The 11,013-nt window shown below is 41.5% G+C and overlaps 1 non-coding gene across 1 annotated transcript; it reads left to right on the top strand.

Moving 5' to 3' along the window:
* Positions 1 to 1,592: 1,592 nt before the first annotated feature.
* LOC125577546 lies at positions 1,593 to 1,699 on the top strand. The gene has a single exon (XR_007315956.1). It is a non-coding gene; the product is annotated as a small nucleolar RNA R71 (small nucleolar RNA).
* The last annotated feature ends 9,314 nt before the right edge of the window (positions 1,700 to 11,013 follow it).

Raw genomic sequence — 11,013 nt, 5'->3', positions numbered from 1 at the left:
ATGATCCTAGGGAGGATACTGACTGATGCTCCTGTGTCACACATTGAATGAGGAAATTCAACACCCTTGACTACGCATGGTATTACAAACTTCCCAGGATCACTCTTCTTCGTCAATGTGATCCTGTGTTTCATCTTCTCTCAGACTTGATGAAACATTCTTCTAATGTCCTCCTCATTTACCTTTATTTCTCTGAAGAACATACACAACCGGTGTGTGAAGTAAGCTTCATCAAAAGCTTTTTCGATTGGGATTCTGAGGACTCTTTTAGTGAAACCATCCATCTCCTTCTCGTTAGCTTCTCTCTTAAGGTTCTTAGGAATTTTCTCCTTTCTTTTCCTTAACCTTCTCCCTTCAGTTTCCTGATCTTCTTGAACTGGTTCTGGTGAACTATTTAAAGAGTTGGGTTTTGGTTCGAGTGGGTTAGCTAATGGTTTAGGTGCTGGTCTGAGTGCGTTGATATAGTCATTATCGATTGAGGGTAACCGCACTCGGTATGTTAGAGGTGCCCATCGATCGATGGGGGGGGTGTGTTGTGACGATCGACGTCGGACTCACTATGTCGATCGATGGTAGGCTCAACCGATCGATCAATTTTATCATAGAAAGGGGAGGGTGGGTGAGGATGCTTAGCTGCGAATTCCTCATGAGTTAGAATTCGAACCGCATTGCATTCAGTCGATTCAGCGGACGACGTCGATCGATGATTGGAGTAATCCGTCCATCGATCTTCGTCATGGTCTGTCGATCGATGCGAGTTCATCGACAACGGTCGACACCATTGGGATCCGTCGAGACTCATGGAGCTTTCGATTTCGAAGTCTCCTTCCTCAAGCTTTTCATGTCTCACAACTTGCCAGAAATCATCATCTATGATGGCATTTACGTGGTGTTTTCCTTTATCGGCTCATGCCTCTCTAGCGAAAGCTTCTTGCCTCTTTATAGTCTCGCCAGTCTAAATTACTTGCGTTTCAAGTTTTCTCACCTGAGTCCCTAAGGTCTCGATTTTGGTGTTCAGATTGTTGTAGGCGGAGTCTATTTTACCGTTGAAATCCACGGTGATTTGTTGTTGTCCCAACAGTACTCGATTAAGCATTTCTTCGATCTTGCTTTCCTGAGTCTGGGGTGGTGGATTCTGGTAGTAGGAGTTCGAGTAGCTTTTGCTGTTGTTGAAGGGTTTTTGAAATTGTGAACTCTGGTTACTTCTTTGACCATTTCCAAAGAAGTTTATGTTTCCGCCCTGGTTTCCAAATTTCTGAAATCCGGTACCTCCGATGTAGTTCACATTTTCTTCTCCTTCCGTATCTGCTACTTCTCCTTCAGCTGAACAAACTTGCTTCCTACGAAGCTCGTGCACCACATCTAACTTAGCTCTTACTTCGTCCATCTGTTCCTTCCCGATAGAGGCTACAGACTTCTTTCGGTTAGAGTCAGTGTTTTTGGTGCTACTGCTGTTAGCAAGGTTTTCGATAAGTCTCACAGCTTCCAACGGATTCCGAGTAGTGAACTTTCCTTCACTCGCCGTATCAAGAGCCATTTGATACTGTAAGGCGAGACCTCGGAAGAAAGTGCTTAACAGCTGCACTTCGTTAAATCCGTGGTGTGGACAGTCTCGCTGGAAGAACCTAAATCTAATCCACGCATCTTTGAAGGACTCTCCAGCCTCCTGCGAGAATGTGGAAATTTTGTTCCAAAGTTTTTCAGCGCGCGCCTCATCAAAGAAGTTTCGTAAGAAAGCATTCTTGATATCGGCCCAGGATGTTAAGGATCCTGTGGGTTGCTGCCTAAGCCAGTGCATCGCTTCTCCATTCAGCGTGTATCTGAAGAGTTTGCACAGCAGGTAGTCTTCGGGGACTCCTTCCATCCGAATAGCAGCGATTAAATCCTCGAACCGTTCCAGATGGTCCATAGGATGCTCGTGCGGTAACCCAGAGTAGGGTATCTGCGACACGAGAGTGTAGTATTGAGGCTTCAGCTCGAAATTCTGCTTCTGGATCTCCGGAAGTCGAATAGCTGATCTGTTGGAATAGTACTCATCTGGGCGATTGTAGTCGGCCAATGATTTCGATCGAGCATCCTCGTCTACAGGTTGAGCATCTCCTGTAGCATCAGCATCAGGGATTACAGTCCCCTGAGCGTCTATTTTCTGATCTGTTGCATTACGCAGATGATCGTCCTGGTCATACATGTTTCCGTTCTCGTCCTGTGTTAGAATAATAATGTTTACCATTTTTGACGACACGGTATCGATCGACGTATGCGGTGTAGTATCGATCGTTGTTGAACGATTTGGATCGATCGACGATGAAGGTCTGGTGTCGGTCGACGGTTGGTTGTGCGTATCGATCGACGACGAAGTTGTTGCATCGAGCGATGTGGAACGTTGACCTCTACGGATGGTGCGTTCCAAATGAGCAGGATCATCTGAGAACAGCAAGTCTTTCTTCTTGTTGCTTCTGGTACCGCTGAAAAGACAAGAAAAAGATTATGTTAGAAAGGGGGTAGAGAAAAGAATAAGAATCAATAAAACTAAATCTAATGGTGATCAAAGCTCCTCGGCAACGGCGCCAAATTTGATACCACTCAAATTATCCTAAGGAGTGTTACTCTCATCAAAAGAGGTTCAGATGTAGTAATTAGTGATCGAATCCACAAGGAGCTAAGGAACAATTAAATCTAGTATTTATTAATTCTAAGAGTTGTGAATGTTTAAATGAAATAGCAATAGTAACAAGCAAAACAAATAGTAAATGTAGCTTGGTTGGAAATGATATTAGATGCATGGCCACTATTCAGGTGTTGGAGATTATAATATCTATAGATGCCTAATTGTTGCATGCATGATATGTTAGAGCTCAACCGCTTAACTCAGTGATCAGCTGTCGCATGTTTCACTGGTTAACAGGCTAGATCTCGTGTCTCAACGGTTAGTATGTCGACAACGAAAGAGTGTCGATCGATGGTCCTATTGGGACGTCGACCGATACACCTTTGCCTACGTCGATCAATAGTTAGTTGAGGACATCGATCGACGGGTTCTAGCCAGGCCTATGCGCGAGTATGATATGCCCTATTAAGATACTAAATTGGCGGTTAGCCCTCTCTAGCAGTCCTAATATGATAGATAGATGTCAGCATGGGATAACAAGGGTGCTTGAGTATGCAATCCTATGATCAAGTTCTAGTTAGCATGGCTAAAACAAGCAATGAATACAAATCTATCATGAATATCACAACAAGGCAGATCTATAGTTTGGGGCTAATCCCACAAACCTATCTAAACCCTGGATCAAATAAGTGAACTACTCAGACATAGCAAATCCATTCATAACAATGAAGAAATAGAAATTCATAGTATAGATGAAAAGAAATGAAAACAAGGAGTTCCAATCACAAGTGATCTTCTCTCCCAAACTCTCTCTTCTCTCTCAAAGTAAAACTGTAACAAAAAGCTCTCTTTCTGCCGTCAAAACACTTAGGCAGTATATAATCTACTAGGTTAAAAACTCGTCTGGGCATTTTCGTAATTTGGCTTGGCCTTGGGTTTTAAGTCCGCTGGATCCAAAATGTCGCGTGTCCAATGTCTCGACATCGATCGATAGTACTTGTGTACATCGATCGATATTAATCTTCATCTGTCGAGGCATCTCTTGGTGTCGATCGACAGCACTGGATGCACATCGATCGATTGTTCTTCCTCTCGTCGACCTCTACATGGTCAGCTCGGGTGAAATATCCTTTAAGCTCCAAAATGCTCCAAAGTCATAGCTTTACTCCGAAATGCACCTGAACCTGAAAACATATCTAGAAGAGTAGAAAATATAGATATATATATAGGAAAACACTTATATACCATGGATGAAAACAGGTCAAATCCAAAGTATATCAGTATCCTTTGTTCATGTTCTGTTTTTTTTTATCAAAAGGCTATTCTATTGCTCAAACTTGACTTTGCCTGGGTAACCAGACCGGAATAGAACAACCAATGAAATAAAGTACTCTATGGAAAGACATCGCAGTCTTAGCTAGGAAATCTGAAATCTGATTTTGTGCTCGTGGAATATAAGTAATCTTGAAATCGAGGAAGCATATCTTCAGGGTCTATATCCTCTCTAGTTTTGTTGCAAAGCTCGGCCAAGCATGCGGCTCGTTGATCATTGCAATCAAATCCTTGCAGTCCGTTCCAAAGCTTTGACAAGTCGAATGCTGGAGCATACTCTTCATCGCCCATCTCAGTGCTTCAATATCTGAATGTAATGCAGACTCTCTTCGAATGTGATTTCGTGTCCGCATTAGTTGAACGTTCCCCAAGCAATCTAGCCAGACTCATCCATATCCACTAAAACTGTGCAGTAGATGTCCATGATCCATCTATCATGCAGATATTCCTCAAGCTTAAGACTTGAGGTTCTTCATTATTAAGGTCTTGTGGGGCTGTTGTTATCTCATTTGCATTAAACCAGGCTTGACACTCACTCTCTGCATAACGAACTAGCTCCAAAGGATCTCTATCTATTCCCCTAAATAGTTTATCATTTATGACCTTCCAAAAGTACCAAATTATCCAGGGATATGGGTCCCTGTCTAATCATGGATCAACAATGTTATTCTTTCTCCAGAAGAGAAAATGCATATTCGCATAGATGCTCGGAAGAGGGAATACATCTTGACTCGTTGGTGTCGCTGAGAGAGACCAAGCTTGTAAAGCTGGTGGACATTCAAAAATTGCATGAGTTACAGATTCTTCTGGCTCTCCACATCGTGGCCAATAGTTATCACATCTCATGTTACACCATACCATATTCCTCGTCACTGCCACATAACCAGCTAACAGTTGCCATATAAGATGACAAATCTTTTGTGGAGCTTTTATCTTCCAAGCAAAAGCTTGAAGATTTGCTATACTAGGTTCCAGAACCTCCTTCTCTTCATCAGCCTCTAGTAAGTTGCGAGCTACCCAATATCCTGATCTGATTGTATACTGTCCATTTTTAGTAAAATTCCAGCACAAAGTATCCCGGCGATGAGTGGTGCTTATGGCCTGACACCTTATGTAAGGTATATCAGCAGGGTCAACATAGTTCTCCAGTAGCCCAACATCCCATTCTTTCAAATCCTGGTTGATGAGATTTCGGATGCACTGCTGGGGCCATGGGCCGTGCGGGTCTAGCTTGTGTTATCGGAATCCAAGGATCCTCCCACACCTTAACCTCATATCCTTAATGTACTTTATGTTTGATCCCCAACAATAGTAATTTTTGTGCTGCTGAGATACTAGAGTAAAGGCGAACACATTTTGTAGTATCTTCCCTTTAATACTCTAGCCACCAGTGAATCAGGGTATTGCACTAACCTCCATAATTGTTTTGTCAGTAGAGAAAGGTTAAACTCACGGATCATACGGAATCCAATCCCGCCTCTCTCCCATGGTCTGCAGACATTTTCCCATTTTGCCCAATGAGTCCTTCTTTTTAGGGGGTTTGAACTCCACCAAAATTGTGCGATATCACTAGCAAGGTTTTCGCATATCTCCAGTGGGAGCAGGAAATTAGACATAACATATGTCGGAAGTGCTAACAAGATAGATTTAATCAGAACCCCTTTCCACCTTTTGATAGCCATCTGCTCGTCCATCCATTCACTCTATGCATTAATTTATCTTTCAGAAATGCAAAAAGTTTGCACTTGGATCCGCTAATATCTTCTGGAATTCCTAGATATATTCCCATTCCTCCTTGACTTTGGATCCCTAGAGCATCTTTAACTTGCTGTCTAACATTTGCGTTAATCCTCTTACCAAAGAGCAAGGAGGATTTCTCAAAATTAATGCATTGTCCTCATGCTTGTCCATATTTCCTAACTACTTTCATCATTTCTTCACACTCACGGGGCTTCGCCTTACAAAAGAAAAGGCTATCATCAGCAAAGAGAAGGTGGGATACAGAAGGACACGTGCGTGTAACGCACATCCCCGTTATCTTTCCTTGGTTCTCTGCATGATTAAGAAGGCTAACGAGCGCTTATGTGCATAGAATAAAGATGAACAGAGACAAAGGATCTCCTTGACGTAGACCTCTCCCTGAGACTATATTACCTCTCGGTTGTCCATTCATAAGTACCTTGTATTTCACCGAAGTAACACACCTCATAATTCAGGTAATCCATATCTCAGAGAACCCCATCTTCCGCATAACTGCCTCAATGAACGACCACTCCATTCTGTCGTATGCTTTACTCATGTTCGTCTTAATGGACATCCTTTTGTTTCTTCCGCTTGGCTTAGTTCTTTGGGCATGGAACATCTCTTGAGCAATCATAATATTGTCCGAAATTTGTCTTCCAGCAACAAAAGCCGACTGTGTTTATAAAATTCTATCTGGTAGAACTTTTTTCAGTCTCTGGCATAAGACCTTGGAGATAATCTTGTAACTGACGTTACATAAGTTGATGGGTCTGAACTGGGACATCTTATTGGGATTATTCGTCTTTGGGATGAGGCAGATATTTGTGTCATTCAAACCAGTCGCCATCAATCCATCAAAACTAAATTGATTCACCGTATGAGTTAAATCATCCTTCAATATATCTCAGAATTTCTGATAAAAGAGAGCTGTCATTCCATCTGGTCCATGAGCCTTTTCTGGATGCATCGCAAAAAGTGCTAATTTGACTTCCCACTCAGTGACTGGAGCAATGAGACCAGTATTTATTGGCTCATAAATCGTTATGGATACCTCTGATAACGCATCCGCTATGTCTTATGGGTTGGAGGATTCAAAGATCTGCCTGAAGTAACTAGTAGCAATGGCTACCAATCCTTCATCATCCTGAACAACATTTCCATTTGCTTCTCTAAGCTGTATAATTTTATTCCTAGTTCTTCTCTGCTTTGTCAAGGCATGAAAGTATTTTGTGTTTCTATCGCCTTCTCTTAGCCAAAAAAAAACTCGACTCTTTTTCTTCCAAAACATCTCTTCTGCTTTAAGAGCATCAGAGAGTTCCTTCAAAGCTCCTGCTATTTCCTCAGTCGTCGCATTATCATTTGATTACAGGCCTTCAACCTTCTCTTTAAGTTCCTCTACTAATTTCTCTGAGTTCAAATTATATTCCCTCTTCCATTGATTCAAGGCTTTACGAAAACTCGCAATATATTCCATAATACTTGCATCGGGCGAAAGATCTAGGGATTTCCATCCATTCATAATTACTTGCCTCAGTTCTTCATTGTCCTCGCCTTGCATACAAAATAGACAAAAAAAAATTAGAATAGTGTTTTCCTTTTTACATTTTTTTATTTTTTTTTATTGAATGTAAAGTATATGTAAATATGTAAAAGTTTGAGATTTGCACGCAATACAGTTTTCTTGGATTGCACAGCATGTCATTTTTATATTTATGTAAAATCTACATAAAATTAAAAAGTAAACGTTTAGCACATCAAAATTTACATATTTACGTATCTATACAAGCACTTTTTAATGTAAAGTTTACATAAATATAAAATGAAAATTGTGCAACTGAAGAAAACTTTACTAACCGAAAATGTATAATTTACAAAAATAATGATTTAAGTTGCTTATTTTAAAAAATAAAAAAAGAGATACCCATCAAAGAAAATAATAAAACTCTTTAACATTTTAACCAAAAAAAAAAAAATAGAACTCTTGTGCTTGTTGTATAGCTCTTTCGTCAAAAGGAATATATTATCAAACATGGATCCAGAATTTCTTGGGCAACAAGAATCAGAAGAAAAAGAGTCATATTTGTCGCATGAAGACGATGAGTTATGTAACAGCCCGATCCCCCGGCGTCCGACCGGGGTTATCGAAGGGGCGTTATGGACACGTGTCTATTCATTTAGACAACCCTACGTGTCCCGTTACTGGTCCCGAGAGACGAGCGCATAACCTTCTTTAAAATACCGTCACACCCACATCCATATACTTCTACTTACAGTCCTGCGCACAGGGAAAAAATGGAAATGGAGGGGTGAGCAACAAGTTACTCAGTGAAGTGGTTCTAGACCAGCCTGCCCGCATGACACTCTATACTACTCTATGCGGGAACTAGGACTGACTAGCCACTACAATCAGTTAATGCATTTTTATCATTTCCTATCATCATCTGTATTTTCCACATTCACTTCCATTCATTTCTAACAACCTAGTGATCAATCAATACAATGATCTCACTCATTGCCACACACGTCAAACCCTAGACTTAACCGACTCCTCTTACCAGTCCGACTCTATCCTATGACACCTTTAACTCCCCGTTACCCGACCATGAGCTAAAGACCCTACAATGCACATCCTTTTCATCTTTTCATCCTTTTCATCTTTTCATCCTTTTCATCAGTGGGTAGCCCCAACTAGGCTTCTACCCCATATTCTTGTGGATTGGCCACATCTCCTATGGGTGCTTCCATATTCTTGTGGATTGGCCACATCTCCTATGGATACCTAGCGTGGACTACTACCCCACATACTTTCCTTAGACTCTCTATATGCTTTTCCACCCATGCTTAACCTTAACATCATTCTCTCATACTTTTACTTATCCTTTCACTTCCTTATCATTTTCACTTATCCCTTCCCATTTTTCATTTACTTTCCCTTTTCATTTAGACTTGTACTTGGACTCATTCACTAGACGCCACCCGTTATCGATGTCGCACACAATACACATCGCACTCAAGTTCTACTTCAATAACATTAACAATCATTACTCATCTATCAGCTTAGCATTCATTTCTCTCTAGCATCCTAGCTTTAATCACAAACCACACATGGGACTACACATCCAAACATACAAGCATCACTCATCAACCAATCAACATCACCACAACATAGATCAGTTCATCAAGTCCCGTTAACAGTATGAGGGTTCTTATGCATCATGATTCATTCATCTATCATCCTAGCAATTATCATGTTCCATCAACCTAACTCTCAAACAGGGTCTAAACAACCTAACTCCAACATAAAGGAGTATACAGAATCATGAGAGGAGGTTGGGTTCGAGACACTCCACCTTAGCCTAGATCTGGATCCGGATATGGGTACAAGAGACAAGGGAGAGGAGATCTGAACAGATCTGGAACAAGTAAACAAGAGAGAGACGAGATCTGGTCACCACCACAACACCACACAGCCACCACCATCACCACACTCGGACGATCACCACCACCACCGGCGGCTCGGCTTGCTCTCGGGGGCTCGCAGCAAGGAGAGAGGAAGAGGTCCAACGGAATGAGAAAAGAGAGGGAGAGAGAGAGGCGCGAGAGAAGAAGAGAGAAAAGGAAAAAGAGAAGCTTGACGGCTAGGGTTTCCTAGTCTCTCTAAATCTCTGCAGAGCTTCGCTCAAGTTTCAGAAATGAGAGAAAAGTGAGAGGAGGCAGCTTCATTTATAGGAAAAAGAGGAAACCCTAGGTCATTTACCCTAATGGGCTGCAGTCTTAACGGGCTCTCCTTAAGAAATTTTTGGGCCAGGAACCGGGCCGTTACAATTCTCCCCTGTTAATCGGAATTCGTCCCCGAATTCCAAGCCCTAGACTTCCGAACTTAACATCTGATAACAAAAGGAACTCACACAATCACACATCATACAAGGGAGGCACACAAGGCGAGAACAACTTTGCTCGGGGATCTTTTAAAAACCAATGAATGAATTAAGCTCAAAAAGAAATTTTGCAAGTACAATGGATCTGATCAAAATCATAATAACGTATAGATATAGTGGGTGGTTTTGAAATCATTTTCAGGAGTGTTAGAAGAAACAAAACTTTTACAAACTCTTTTCTTTTAATGAAAACAAGTTTTTTTTTTTTTTTAAAACGTCAGAAATGCTGATCCCTTAGGACAGAACTAAGGGATCTTAACCCGCTCTGATACCAATTGTAACAGCCCGATCCTCCGGCGTCCGACCGGGGTTATCGAAGGGGCGTTATGGACACGTGTCTACTCATTTAGACAACCCTACGTGTTCCGTTACTGGTCCCGAGAGACGAGCGCATAACCTTCTTTAAAATACCGTCACACCCACATCCATATACTTCTACTTACAGTCCTGCGCACAGGGAAAAAATGGAAATGGAGGGATGAGCAACAAGTTACTCAGTGAAGTGGTTCTAGACCAGCCTGCCCGCATGACACTCTATACTACTCTATGCGGGAACTAGGACTGACTAGCCACTACAATCAGTTAATGCATTTTTATCATTTCCTATCGTCATCTGTAATTTCCACATTCACTTCCATTCATTTCTAACAACCTAGTGATCAATCAATACAATGATCTCACTCATTGCCACACACGTCAAACCCTAGACTTAACCGACTCCTCTTACCAGTCCGACTCGATCCTATGACACCTTTAACTCCCCGTTACCCGACCATGAGCTAAAGACCCTACAATGCACATCCTTTTCATCTTTTCATCCTTTTCATCTTTTCATCCTTTTCATCAGTGGGTAGCCCCAACTAGACTTCTACCCCATATTCTTGTGGATTGGCCACATCTTCTATGGGTGCTTCCATATTCTTGTGGATTGGCCACATCTCCTATGGATACCTAGCGTGGACTACTACCCCACATACTTTCCTTAGACTCTCTATATGCTTTTCCACCCATGCTTAACCTTAACATCATTCTCTCATACTTTTACTTATCCTTTCACTTCCTTATCATTTTCACTTATCCCTTCCCATTTTTCATTTACTTTCCCTTTTCATTTAGACTTGTACTTGGACTCATTCACTAGACGCCACCCGTTATCGGTGTCGCACACAATACACATCGCACTCAAGTTCTACTTCAATAACATTAACAATCATTACTCATCTATCAGCTTAGCATTCATTTCTCTCTAGCATCCTAGCTTTAATCACAAACCACACATGGGACTACACATCCAAACATACAAGCATCACTCATCAACCAATCAACATCACCACAACATAGATCAGTTCATCAAGTCCCGTTAACAGTATGAGGGTTCTTATGCATCATGAT

The sequence above is a fragment of the Brassica napus genome, chromosome A8 (assembly GCF_020379485.1).
Source record: "Brassica napus cultivar Da-Ae chromosome A8, Da-Ae, whole genome shotgun sequence".
Classification (NCBI taxonomy): Eukaryota; Viridiplantae; Streptophyta; class Magnoliopsida; order Brassicales; family Brassicaceae; genus Brassica; species Brassica napus.
Note: the sequence above shows the minus strand (reverse complement) of the source record. Positions and strands in the feature narration are given on the sequence as shown.